The sequence below is a fragment of the Rhinolophus sinicus genome, linkage group LG04 (genome assembly GCF_036562045.2).
Source record: "Rhinolophus sinicus isolate RSC01 linkage group LG04, ASM3656204v1, whole genome shotgun sequence".
In the NCBI taxonomy this organism is placed as follows: domain Eukaryota; kingdom Metazoa; phylum Chordata; class Mammalia; order Chiroptera; family Rhinolophidae; genus Rhinolophus; species Rhinolophus sinicus.
In genome coordinates, this window is record NC_133754.1 from 119,073,105 (window position 1) to 119,086,209 (window position 13,105).

Below are 13,105 nucleotides of genomic sequence, written 5' to 3' on the forward strand. Positions count from 1 at the left end.
AAATAATTTTATGTATTTGTTAAACGTAAAAAACATCAGTGTCAGGAAATTTCTTTACAGTAGTGAATCTCAGCCAGAGGTGATTTTGCCTCTCCTCACCTCTAGGGGTATTTGGCAGTGTCTGGAGATGTTTTTTGGTTGTTACAACTAGAAAGGTATCTGGTGGGCAGAAGCCAGAGTTGTTGCTAAACAGTCTGAAAATGCCCAGAACAACTCCTACAACTAAGAATTATCCAACCCCACATGGGAACAATGCTGAGGTTGAAAAACTGTGTTTTATACTATCATTCTCAATTGCTGAATCCTCTAGAAGGGAACTGGACCCAAATTAATGAAAACACAACTTGTCCACTATTTCAGGATGCCCTCTCCCACCACACACACTGTCCCACTGGCTGTCATCTAACCATTGATGCATTTTCCATGTTAAAAGTCCAAAGTTGTTCTCTTCAGTGCCTCCTCCCGTTAAACCTGAAAGTATCTACTACATCATGTTTCTTGATTGATGAACACAAAACTCATGTTGAAATTTAAATACCCATGTTTTAAAACTTTCTTCATTAATTCCAGAATCTATTCATTCAACAGATACTTATTTCTGAGTGTCGACTATGTGCCATGCTCTGTTCTAGGCTTTAGGGATACAGTGGTAGCAATTACACATAGGTTCCCATTACTATATGAGGGAGAGATAGTCAATGAACAAATACACAAGGTCATTGTTATATGTATAGTGATTCTTGCTTTGAAGACAGTAAACCAGGATGTTCTGATAGTAGCTGGGGGAGGTACAGTCGTCATCATTGAGGAGGTGAACCTTCAAACTAAGGTACAAACAACAAGAAGAAAACAGCCATTTACAAATCTGGGGCATAGGATTCTAAGCAGAGGAACCAGAAAAATCCAGTCTCTAAAGCAGGTATGAGACTGGAATGTTCAAGGAATAGAAAGCCATTGTGGTTTGACTCTTGTGAATAAATGAGGCAGTGAGAGGAAAAGAGGCTAAAAAAATTAGAACAGGCCACATGAGATATGGGCCCTGTGCCATGGTAGAAATTGAGATATTCTTTTTATTATATGGGAAGCCATTGGAGGATTTTGAGCAGAGACATGAGAAAATCTGATGTGTGTTTTGAAAGATAACTTTGGTTACTGTTTGGAGAATGTCCTATAGAAAGCACAAGTGAAAGTGGGGCGACACATAAGAGGTTTTGGAAATAATGAAAGGTGATATGGCCTTAGACTCTGGTATAGTAACAGAGATGAACAGAATTGGATGTTTCCTGGAGTGATTTTGGAGATAGAGTTGATAGGCTTCATGGTGATTGTAAGGGAAGACATATCAAAGGTGATACCTGGATTTTTGACTTGAGCAACTGGGCAGATGTAGAACACTGACAGCTGAACACAGTAGAAGACAATATCACGTGGTCTGTTTGGAGATGTATTATGCGATATTCCAGTGAAGATGTCAAGGCTTCAGGCTTTGTGAATCTGGAGGTCAGCAAGGAGCTCAAAGATGGAGATGTAAATGTGGGCGTCACCATCATACAAACTGCATTTAAAACCTTGGAACTGAACAAGACCACCTGAGGAACATATATTTATAGAGAAAAGAAAGGGACTTATTAAGAAACTTGGGGCAATCCACCCTCCAGAAGTTGACATCTATCATTTATAAAAAGAATTCTAAATATTTATAAGTACACAAGAGGTATTACAAGGAGCAACAGAGATCTGAAACGTTATGCATACTTAGTGAGCTCTAAACCAAACTGTGTGTGTGTGTGTGTGTGTGTGTGCGTGCGCGCGCGTGTGTGTGTGTGTGTGTGTGTGTGTGTGGAGAGAGAGAGAGAGAGAGAGAGGAAGAGAGAGAACAAGTTTGAAAATCATAAAGTAGTGTAATGAATACAAGATAACATTATTAGTCCTTTTAGAGTAACTGACCAAACGAGTACTGGAAACCTGAAACAAGAAATAGCTCAGTGTCTTTGAAGACGTTAACTTGTGTTGACCGAGTCCTTCCTGGGGTGTTTTTGATGCAGGTAGTAGAATCATTGTTTTTTTATTATCACCTATATTGAATATACTTTTCTAAAGCTCAAGTGTTTTTACCTGCTAAGTTGTTAAATTTCACTCAGTAAGTCACATTTATATTCAAATGTTTTTGAAATTACCTGTCTTAAATTTCACATTTCTAGGCTGTTGAGCTTGTTTTGAAACCTGGTTTTTCTATAAAACATATTAGTATTCTTTCCAGTTTCTTGTCACCTACAAATTTATCCAATGTCTTAATTCAAGTCTTAATGAAAATTTGGTCAGATGAGGACCAAGGTCCTGAAGGGTTCATCGTTTCACCAAGCATCTCTATCTTGTTAGACGTCACAACTCACCTTGGGTACCATCAATTATGCATCCACCGAATTGTAAAAGTGTTGAACCCATAGTTTCATCTTAGTCTCCATTTTTTGTTTTGTTTTCTCACAAACTGTCTAGCAGGTATATGCTCCCATTCTGTCTATACGATGTCACTAGCAGAGGAGTCTAGAGATTTTACCCACAGATCAAGCAAGGTCAATACAGTATAACTTTTACTAGGGAATACATGGCACTCCTGGATTGCATTCCTTTTCTAATTGCTCACAAACCTCTTTTTAAACCTCTTTTTAAAATCATATTTAGAAGCACTTTTAAGTTCACTAAGGTTTTTAAAAAGATACTGTCCCAGTCAATCCCTTAGTGCCTCTTTTGTTCTCCATTTTCCTCAAATATTGCTGACAGCAGCTTTGGAATCTAGCCTTCACTTCCACCTGGGAAGGAGTCAATCAGTTCCTGAGAATTACCTCACCTTGATTGGGCTTCCATTTCCTCTCACTAATGTGTGTTTCTCTCTTACCAGCTTGACCATCCTTCTCATTGAAGGATGAGATGTCCAGAGATAATGGACTCAAAATAGGAGTAAAGGAGTTATGTCATTTTCTCTGTCAATCCATCACCAGTATATTTTTAGCCAAGAGTCATATTTGTTTGTTTTATTTGTTATGTTTTAAATACAAATATATACATATATATTTATACATATGTCACTGCTTAACCATAACATGTGTAGCAGATAAATTATACACAATAGAATATTACTTTAAAAAGATGAAATGCTGCCATTTGTGACAACATGAATAGATCTCGAGATTACCATGCTAAGCGAAATAAGTCAGACAGAAAAAGTCGAGAACCATATGATTTCACTCATATGTGGGATATAAAACTGAAAGCAATAAATGAATAAGACAAACAAACAAACAAAAACTCATAAACACAGACAATAGTTTAGTGGTTATCAGAGGGTAGGGGGTGCGGAGTGGTAGAAGAGGGTAAAGGGGTTCAAATATATGGTGATAGAAGGAGAATTGACATGGGGGGGGACAAATGCACAATGCAATATAGAAATGTTATATTATAGAGATGTACACTTGAAACCTATATAATTGTACTAACCAATGTCACCACAATAAATTTAATTAAAACGAGATAAATTATGAACACATCATACTCTAGGGTTGAAGCCTAATCCTCAGATCAGGCCTGTTCTTTTCCATCAATGATAGGTTCATTTTGTCAAAGGGAAGTACATAGCTGAAATTTGAACATGAGTATATTATCAGATTGAGAATCCTAACTTTAGTCCATTTTTTCTTTTTTCTCTTTCTCATTTTTTTCTTCTTCTTTCTTGATTTTTGGCCAACTATATCAAAGGATAAAACCTTTTTAAAATCTCTGAGTAATATTGGAGTGAGTTTTGGTTATTAGTTCTTGAAACTCTTTTATTCAAGTTAGTTAGCATTTTAATAAAAATATTTTCCCTCAATGGTAATTAAATATCACACTTGTGTTGTGATTCCATCATGGCCTAAGAGTTTTTGTTTTCTTTCTCTGTGGAAAACTAAGGGAATGGCTTTGATCCACTTAATTAGATAGGAACCTAGGTTCCCCAGAACATAAAAGATCTTAATAAATATTTTTGAGTGAATGACTGAATCCATGAGTAAGTAAATATAGCTAATAAAATATTACTAATGTACAAAATATTTATATGCAGAACTCATAAGCTTTTTGACTCCTTTAGGATACTATACAAAATGTGAACACATTTCAGTAAGGTTCATTTGAGTAGATGAAAATATATTGCATGTGTGACTTTTTTTGGATATGAATCAATCATAATAAATGTGCTCAATCCCTCTGTCTTGCCTTACTCCATTCTTAGTCCCTGTGGAATATTTTGAGGTGTTAAATTATACGCTGAATGTTCGCTCATTTACTTTACAAACAAGTAGTAAGTGTATACCATTTAGTGAGAATACGTTTTGTTGCTCCATTGACTGTCAGTGTTCTTGTGATTTTAGACATTTTTCTGGCCATATATCTACACTGCCAAAGTGCTTTTGTCTTAGAGTCAATTATTGTAGTTCTCTATGAGATAGACACCTCTGAACTATGCAGTCAAACATTATTCAGTCATGTGAAAAATGTTAGTGGAAAGTATCTCTGCCTGCTACTGTTACTACACACTTCCTATTTCCAACTTCACTAACCAACTTCCAGTCTTTTGTTGAAGACCAAGACAAACAGTGGAAGAACAGGCTCCTTCATTTAGCCCTTAAAAGCAGCCAGAGGGAAAAGATGCCTTACCTACAAAGTATCAGCAATTAGGTTTTATATGTAACTTTTCAACAGCAATTGTGGAATCCAGAAGACAATTATGGAATGAATCTTTAATGTGCTACAAAAGATAGTTGTCAATCTAAAATTTTAAACCCAATGGAGCTATGTTTTAAGAACATAAATAAATTCAATCTTAGAAAATTAAAAAAGAAAAAAACTAAAGTTTGCAACAAAAAATCTTTACTTCTAAAGAATATATTTAAGAAAGAAATAATTGATACCAGAGGAAAATGTGACATGAAAAAAGGGAAAATGAGCAAAGAAAATGACAAATGCGTTGGTAGATTTAAGTCAATATCCTTTGAAAAAGAAAATAATGTATAATTTGTAGGACTAAAAATGAAAACAGAAAAAAAACTGGGGGTAAACTACTGAAAAGCAATATAAGGTATATCAGAAGGTGGATAAATTACTCTAAAATATTTTTACTATTTGAGGGGAGGTTAAAAATACTGATTAACTTATGACTTTATTAAGTATGCATATTCACACTTTAATGGTATCCACTAACAGAATAGAATTATGTATATAAATATCAACCCAGTAGAGGGATAAGTGGAATAAGAAAAAAAATCCAATTGATTGAATACATTTCTAATTAAAATCCTAATATAATTGTAAAATATATGCAGAAAAGTGAAGGATCAGGAAAGTCCAATTCATGAAGAAAATGTGGGGTCAGTTGTAGTACCAGAAAGGAAATATTAACAAATTTGACTACCTTAAAATTGTAAACTATTCATCAAAAGATATATAGAAAATAGAAGAGCAGACAACGGTAGAAGATATTTACAACATATAAAACCAGAAAGAAATTAGTATGCATAATATATAAAGATCTCCTTCAAATCAATAAGAAAAAGACAAGCTATTTAAAGAACAAAAACATACAGGGAAAGAATAAGTAGGCACTTCACAGAACACTCAACATTCCAATAAATACACGAAAATGTAGTTTGATTTTTAATCAAGGAAATGCAAATTAATATTACAATAAGATACTGTTATACCCACCATATTGGAAATTTTAAAAAAATAGCCCATAACAAGTCTTTGTGAGGCTCTGGAAGAAGAACTTTCATGCATTTCTGGTGTATGTGTGAATTAATGTACATATTTAATGACCCAGCAAATACACACACACATACACACACACACACACACACACACATGAAAAAGTCCTACACATGTACAACAGAATAAATGTATAATATTAATTTTAATAATAAAAATTGGAAATAACACAAATGTCCATCAACAATCAACAGGAGAATGAACAGATAAATTTTGGTTCAGTGATTACTAAACAGCAGTGAAATGAATAAAACAGCTATTTACATCAGTATGAATCTCATAATCATAATGTGAAGCAGAAAAAGAAAGTCATGAGAATAATACATATGCTTTGATACTCCTTAGAAAGCATTTTAAAATATGCAAAACTAAACAATATTTCAGACTACATACATATGTATTATAACTATGAAGAAATGCCAGGGAATTATAAAAAGTTCTGAATGCTGATGACCTCTGAGGTGAAAAGAAGGGAATAGCCTCACAAGAGACTTCAATAATATATGAAATTCCCTATTTCTTTTTTTTAAAGACACATTTATTCAGCGTCATGATTAGACTACTACATTTAGCAATCAACAGCATGTGTGCAAAAAAAAATAAAATATATTGAAACCCTTTGTTGGAATGCTTTACACTTTCCACAGAACAGAAACTAAAATAACTTGTTATATAATTAGTCACAAATACAATCCTTGAGTTTTTTGCCCATGCATATGAGTATTGTCTAAAACATGTCTTTTTTGTAGCAACTAGGCCCCGCCACCACTGTGCTTGGCTGTGCTCAGAAATCTGTTGTAACCTGTCGCTTCCCTGTCACTTCTCTGGCTCTCTCCTCCTCCTCAGCTTTGTTTCCTGGCAGTAATTAAAACCTTCTGCCACTGCCATAGCTACTGCTGCTGCTGGACCCACCATAACCACCTTGGTTTCATGGTTTGGGCAAACACTGGCCTCTACTACCATAGGGGATAAAGCTACCTCCCAATTTTCCTCCTTTCATGGACCCAAAATTTGAAGATTGATTGTTGTAATTGCCAAGATCATTGTAGCTTCTGCCACCTCCACAATTGCTTCCATCATCACCAAATCCATCATAACTATCCCCACTGCCACCATTCCCTCCACCACCATGACTGACACCAAAACCACCTCGACCACTGAAGTTTCTTCCACGACCAAAGTTGTCATTGCCACCAAAATCACCTCCTCAACCACCACTGAAGTTTCCAGAACCACTTTGTCTGGATGAAGCACTAGCCACCTCCTGCTTAGATGGGGCTTTCCTTATTTCACAGTTGTCACCATTCACAGGACGGTATTTCTGAATGACAGTCTTGTCTACAGAGTCATGGTCATCAAAGGTGACAAAAGCAAAGCCTCTCTTCTCGCCACCGCCTCAGCCGGTCATGATTTCAGTCACTTCAGTTTTCCCACATTGTTCAAAATCGTCTCTTAGGTGATGTTCTTCAGCGTCTTCTTTAACACCACCCACAAAAATCTTTTTCACAGTTAACTGGGCACCAGGTGTTTGAGAATCTTCTCCTGAGACAGCCCTCTTTGGTTCCAAGACTCTTCCTTCCACCTGTGTGGCCTTTCTTTCATGGCTGCACCCACCTCCTCCATCGTGGCAGAGGTGACAAACCCAAGGCCTCTGGATCTCTGGTCCCCACATAGTCTGTGAGGTTCCCCATTGCTCAAAATGGCTCCTCAGATTCTCATGGTTGTTTCCAAGCTCAAACCTCACATGAAGAGCTTCCGCAGCTGTTCTGGCTCCTAGGGAGACTCTGACTAAGATATGATGGGAGGGGAGACTTTAATTATGCTTATGGGGCAGCATCCACTGACAGAAAATGACATAACCTATTTCTTAATGTGGGTGTTTTTTTAATACTTCTCATATATTTTATATGTAATACATTGTAAATATAATTTCATAAGTATAAAATATTCTATAATTTAAAAAATAAAAATAAAATTCCATAATTTAAATGAATAAAAGGAAGAAATTTAAATTGCTCATCCCCCCTTATCACTTATCCTAATATAAAGTAAAACCATCAAAATAAAATGAATGCATTACCAATCACCTTTTAGTTAAAGTTTATTAAAGTCAACAGTGTTAATTATGTTCACTAAAACAGTTTACTGAAATAGTCCAGAAAAAAATAAATCAACATAGATTACGTACAACTGTCATTAATTAGTACTGGCCTTGAGTGAGGCACTAATCTCTCCTGGCCTCCTTTTCTTCATGTGTCAGTTGAAACAGTTGGATACACAGACAGCTAAGAAAATTCCAGCAGTAAGTTTTTGTGCACCAGTCTAGTATCTAACTTGAATGCCTTCTCTACTAGGCAGGAGTTCACATTACGAGCTGTGGTATTCTGGAAAGCAAATGCCATGTCTTTCACTGGTGTAGCTGCAGTGCCTAGATGAAGTACCTGGCATATGGCAGGTGGTCAAATAAAGGGAAATGGAGTAAAAGACTCTGGCATTATATGCTAGTAAATGCTGGACATATTAAACTCTTATTATATCCCAGAACTTATTATATCCCAGAACAAATTGGATGGTTTTGTACCACCATTATAGGAATTATGGACAATAAAATATCAAAATGATAAAATATTTATCAATTCTAAAATACACATTTTTCACATTTTGTCTTCTCTGAAAATGAGGTGGGCCTTGCAATAGGTGACACCTTTTTCAACTGTTGTCAGCCAGCCAGCAGTTGTAATGCAGTTGTCATTGCCCGATTATGAATAAACTTAATTATCATTCCTGGTGGCATGATACACAATAGAATTCCCTTGATGCTTCGGTCAACAAATTATTTAAGGAAAGATTGAGTCCTACTTATCCTGTCTGGGAAGCTTCCATTGATATAGTCTGATATGGTCAAGAACACCCCGCTTCAAAACTAATAAGATAGATACTGTTATTTTAGAAGAGAATTTTGGAGACAATAGTAAAGTACCCTTTAAATAAAATCTCCATCAAAAAAAAAAATGTTCTTGATGGCACAGAGGGACAAGAGGGACTGGAAAAATACAGAGATAAAGAAATCTGAGTTGAAAAATAATTCAGAAGAATTGGACTCCAAATGTGAATAGACTTTAGAAAACCCTTTACCGATGTATGTGGCTTATGTTTTTTATTTATAAACAAGAGTGTATTTTTTAAAACAGTTCCTCATATCTCTTGTCTAGTCAAGGATGCTATCAAGACCTAAAGGGTTAATTCCCACTGTTAAATCACAGTTATGGAAACTGGGAGCCAGGAGAGGGCAGCAGAGAACTAACCTAAAAGAGTTTTGTTTTGTTTTAACTACGTATATAAAGAGCATTCCATAGTATAGGAAGCTCTTTCATATAGATGAACTTACGGCATCCCCACAACAAAACTGGGGCAGACCAATTATTTTCACCCTTGTTTAACAAAGAAGGAAACAGAGACGTGGAGGTGAAGTGACTAGTTTGAGGTGGCCCTGCTAAGGAGTGGCCCTTGACTTAAACTAAGGAGGAGAATTGGACTTAAATGTATTCTTCTCCACCAAATGCTGGTAAAACCTTTGAGAAGCCCAGTTGGGTGGTCAGGAGGAGCATTGGATATGGAGGTCTGCTGAGATCCAGATCAGCTAAGCCCAGGACCAGCATGTGTGGTGAAGATATCGTGAAGTAGGATGAAAATGTGAACTAAGAAATCAAACCAAAGGCCAAGGGAGATTAAGTCACTACCAAACCAGTCCATGATCGCTAGACAGTGGGAGAGAACTCTGAACCAAATTCAGAGTGGGCCAGAGAGGAAACCCCCAATGGCAAATTGTGTTATTAATGTGCCAGAGAGCACCCTGAGGGCTGGTGGGGTCTCAGACCTGCTCTCCCTAGTCTTTAAGTGGCCCAGCGTCAGATATATTGAAAAACAGAACAGCACCAGGCCCCTCAGCAATAATGTTTGAGTAAGGCTCCAGGGTATTTTGTACTGGTAAAGTCACAGATGAAATGAAAAAAAAGATATTTGCTGTGTTTCTGCCTCACTTTGTAGCAATTAAAAAAGAAAAAAATCCAGAGACTTTCTGCTTCTTTTATCAAGTAGTTATTGTTTAAAAGCTCAAGTCAAGAAATTGAATATTTTGAAGTTCTTCCGGGAAGGCATATATGATTCTTCACTCCTAAGAAATTGCGCTAAAACTTTTGGCCTGATAGGTATAGTCTGGGTGAAGTATTACTTTGTGTTGTCAAGATTCATTTCTTTCCTTGAGCAGTCACTTCACAAAGTAAGCTGTGTGGTTGGGATTCTGAAGGCTTTTGTTTCTGCTGAAACTCGGAGATGGGGAATGTTCTGAGGCAAACGAGTGCCAGCTCTACTTAATATTCTCCTGTGTGGCCAGCTCCTGGGAACAGCCCTGAAGAGAAAGGTTGAAAGGTGTGCCTACAGTTGTGTTTTCTTAGAGGAGAGGGTTCTCAGAATGCAAAATAGAAAAGTGGAGCTTCCAGACTCCGTCCACAGTGTGTGCAATACATCAACTGCAAACATCAATAACAATAAATGTTATAGCAGTCCTCCTCCCAGAAATCACACAAATAGGAAAATCGAAAAATGCAGCCTCCTTTCTTATGCATTTGGATTAAATCATGTTCTAGGCTGGGTGAAGAAGAGAAGGTCTTTACAGCTAAGTACTTATGTGTAGGAGGATAATGACGATGGGATTAGTATTTCTTGTTCGAGCGAAATCTGTGCCTTACTCAGACTGCTACATTATATGCTCATTTCTGAGGATTTATGCAGCATATAGTAGGATACAAACACATCGAGAGTTTAGTGATTCAAACTCATAAAGTCATTTTATTAATGATCCCTCCTGAACTCTCTTTTTGTTTTTACTCTAGGGTAAAAAAATACAATTCCTAAATAGCTTTTTATTTCTATACCTACATTTATATCTACATTTACACTTATTCCTAGAATAAAGAGAATGTAATACAGAAAAATACTCAAGCTTTAGAATCAGATGAACCTGAATATATAATATATATCTAGCTTTTATCACTCTTGGTTAATTTTAGGCAAGGCACACAATACTTTGCAATTTAATTTCCTTATCTATCAAATAGAGATGCAAATATCCACGTTAGAGTGTGTTTAAGGGAATTGAGTAAGGGTTCTCTGTTTGGTCTTTAGGTTAAAGGCATTAGCCAATCTGTTCTTCCCATGAGAGCCGCCATACGCTGAGCTTTATCTCGCTCCGTCAGGGTGCTGTGCATAGTATTTCTATGCTTGGAGTTACCCTTTATGAGTGTAATAAATATCGAGCACTTACCATATTCCAGTAACTGCTCTAGGCACTTAATAAAAGAGACAAACCCCCTTTTCTCAGGGAACTGAAAGTCTAGTGGACCCCTATTTTCTTTTTCTTACATCTTCATTTCACCTATTCTCCAAACTTCATCTCAAAGGCTTCTGTTTCTATGTATTATTACTATTATTATTATCATTATTATTTTATTTTATTTATTTATGTTTAACCAAAATCAGTCTCTGTGTCCTTTGAAAATCTGTAGCATTTTCCTGCCTTTGCAAATCAAATGTCATATCTTCTGCTTCCCTATATTGTAAGGGGTTTTTTTGTACATGCTCTTCTGAATTACATGTTTCTGGAGGATAAAGGGTCTAGAATATAAATTTTAAAAGGGCAGCTTGATTCAGTGTGTTTTATTCACAGTGTAGCCCTAGTAACCATAGAGGGCAAATAGCAGATTCTCTACAGGTATTTTGCATGAATGAATGCATGAATGAATGAATGAATGAATGCTTTTGTATCCCTAACATTACCTGGCTGTGTTGTATATGGAGAACTGGATTTGCACTCAAAAGTTCTGAATTAAAAACCAGGCTCAAAAATTGACTTTCCCTCTCTGAGACCCAGCTTCCTAATATGTAAGATGGAAATAAGATTTTCGCTTTATTTATATGATAGAATTGCTTTTGAAGATCAAATAAGTATGGTGTATATGGAAAAGAACTCCTCTGTTCACTCATGAATTAAGTAAAAGTTAACCACCAAACCTGTAGTGATTACTGTTGAATGAATGAATGCATGCATCACAGACTGAATGTCTGTCTCCTCCCCGAATTCATATGTTGAAGCCCTAACCACAGTGTGATGGTATTTGGAGATGGGTCCTTTGGGAGGTATTTAAGGATAGATGAGGTCATGAGGGTTTTGGCCTACCAGGTGGGATTAGGCCCTTTTAAGAGGAGACATGAGAGAGAGAGAGAGAGAGAGAGAGCGCTCACCACTCACCGCACATACACCCTACCTCATGTGGGGCACAAAGAAGTCATGTGAGCATAAAGCTAGATGACTGACCTACAAACCAAGAGAAAAGGGCCCAGAATGAAATCTACTTTGCTAGCACCCTGATCTTAAACTTCCCAGCCTCAGGAACTATGATAATTTTCTGTTGTTTAAGCCACCCAGTCTAGAATTTTTGTTAAGGCAGCCTGAGCAAAGACAGCATGAATGAATGAATGAATGAATGAATGAATGAATGAATGAATGAATGAGAAAAATATTATTCCATGAAGTTCAAGCAAGTTAGGGATTCAATCAAAAGGAAACGAAGGCACTCTAGAGGGAAGAGAGGCTCAGTCTTTCTAGAGAATTAATTAATGATTAAAAGCACTGTGCTATAACGTTGCTGAATATATTTCCTGAGATCAGCTTTACTCTGAAGTTCAGGATATAATGGAAAGAATTAAACTGTGTATTAAGAGGCTGAGGTCTAAGTGGGTGTCTATAGTGTGTCTCTCTAACTCTCTGACCCTCTGTTACCATATTTATAAAATGGAGATTAGAATGCCCAGCATATCTACCTCCCAGCACTGTTGGGATGATTAAAGAATTTTGTGTTGATAAATGGCTTATAAATTATTAATTGCCAATAAAATTTGAGGTATTATTTGAAGTAGCATGCCATTAAAGACTAACAGTTTGTGCCGCATCCTTTATTTCTTGAAATTAACTTTCTTCCCCAAGATTTACTTCTGAGCTAGAAATTCCTAGTACCCTGGAATTTATTGAGAATATTAATTTTCGGATCCACACAACAGTCCTATGAGCCATGTTTTGCAGGGAAGGAACTGTTCGATGGAGGCAAAGTGAATTGTCCAGGGTCACACAGCTTGCCGATGGCACAACCAGGTTCCCCACACACACTCAATAATTCCATTCAAGCACAAACATCTATGCTCTCTTATCTTCACATGCAATAGTTTATTTTCAATGAGACCCAGAGTTCCTTAT

General features: G+C 36.6%; 1 protein-coding gene and 1 pseudogene across 5 annotated transcripts in view; one reads left to right on the forward strand and one right to left on the reverse strand.

The window, feature by feature from the left end:
• Nucleotides 1–13,105, forward strand: part of LINGO2 (leucine rich repeat and Ig domain containing 2) — a 1,139,090-nt gene that overhangs the window by 1,011,563 nt on the left and 114,422 nt on the right. The window lies entirely within an intron of this gene.
• LOC109449717 (heterogeneous nuclear ribonucleoprotein A1) lies at nt 6,657–7,653 on the reverse strand (annotated as a pseudogene).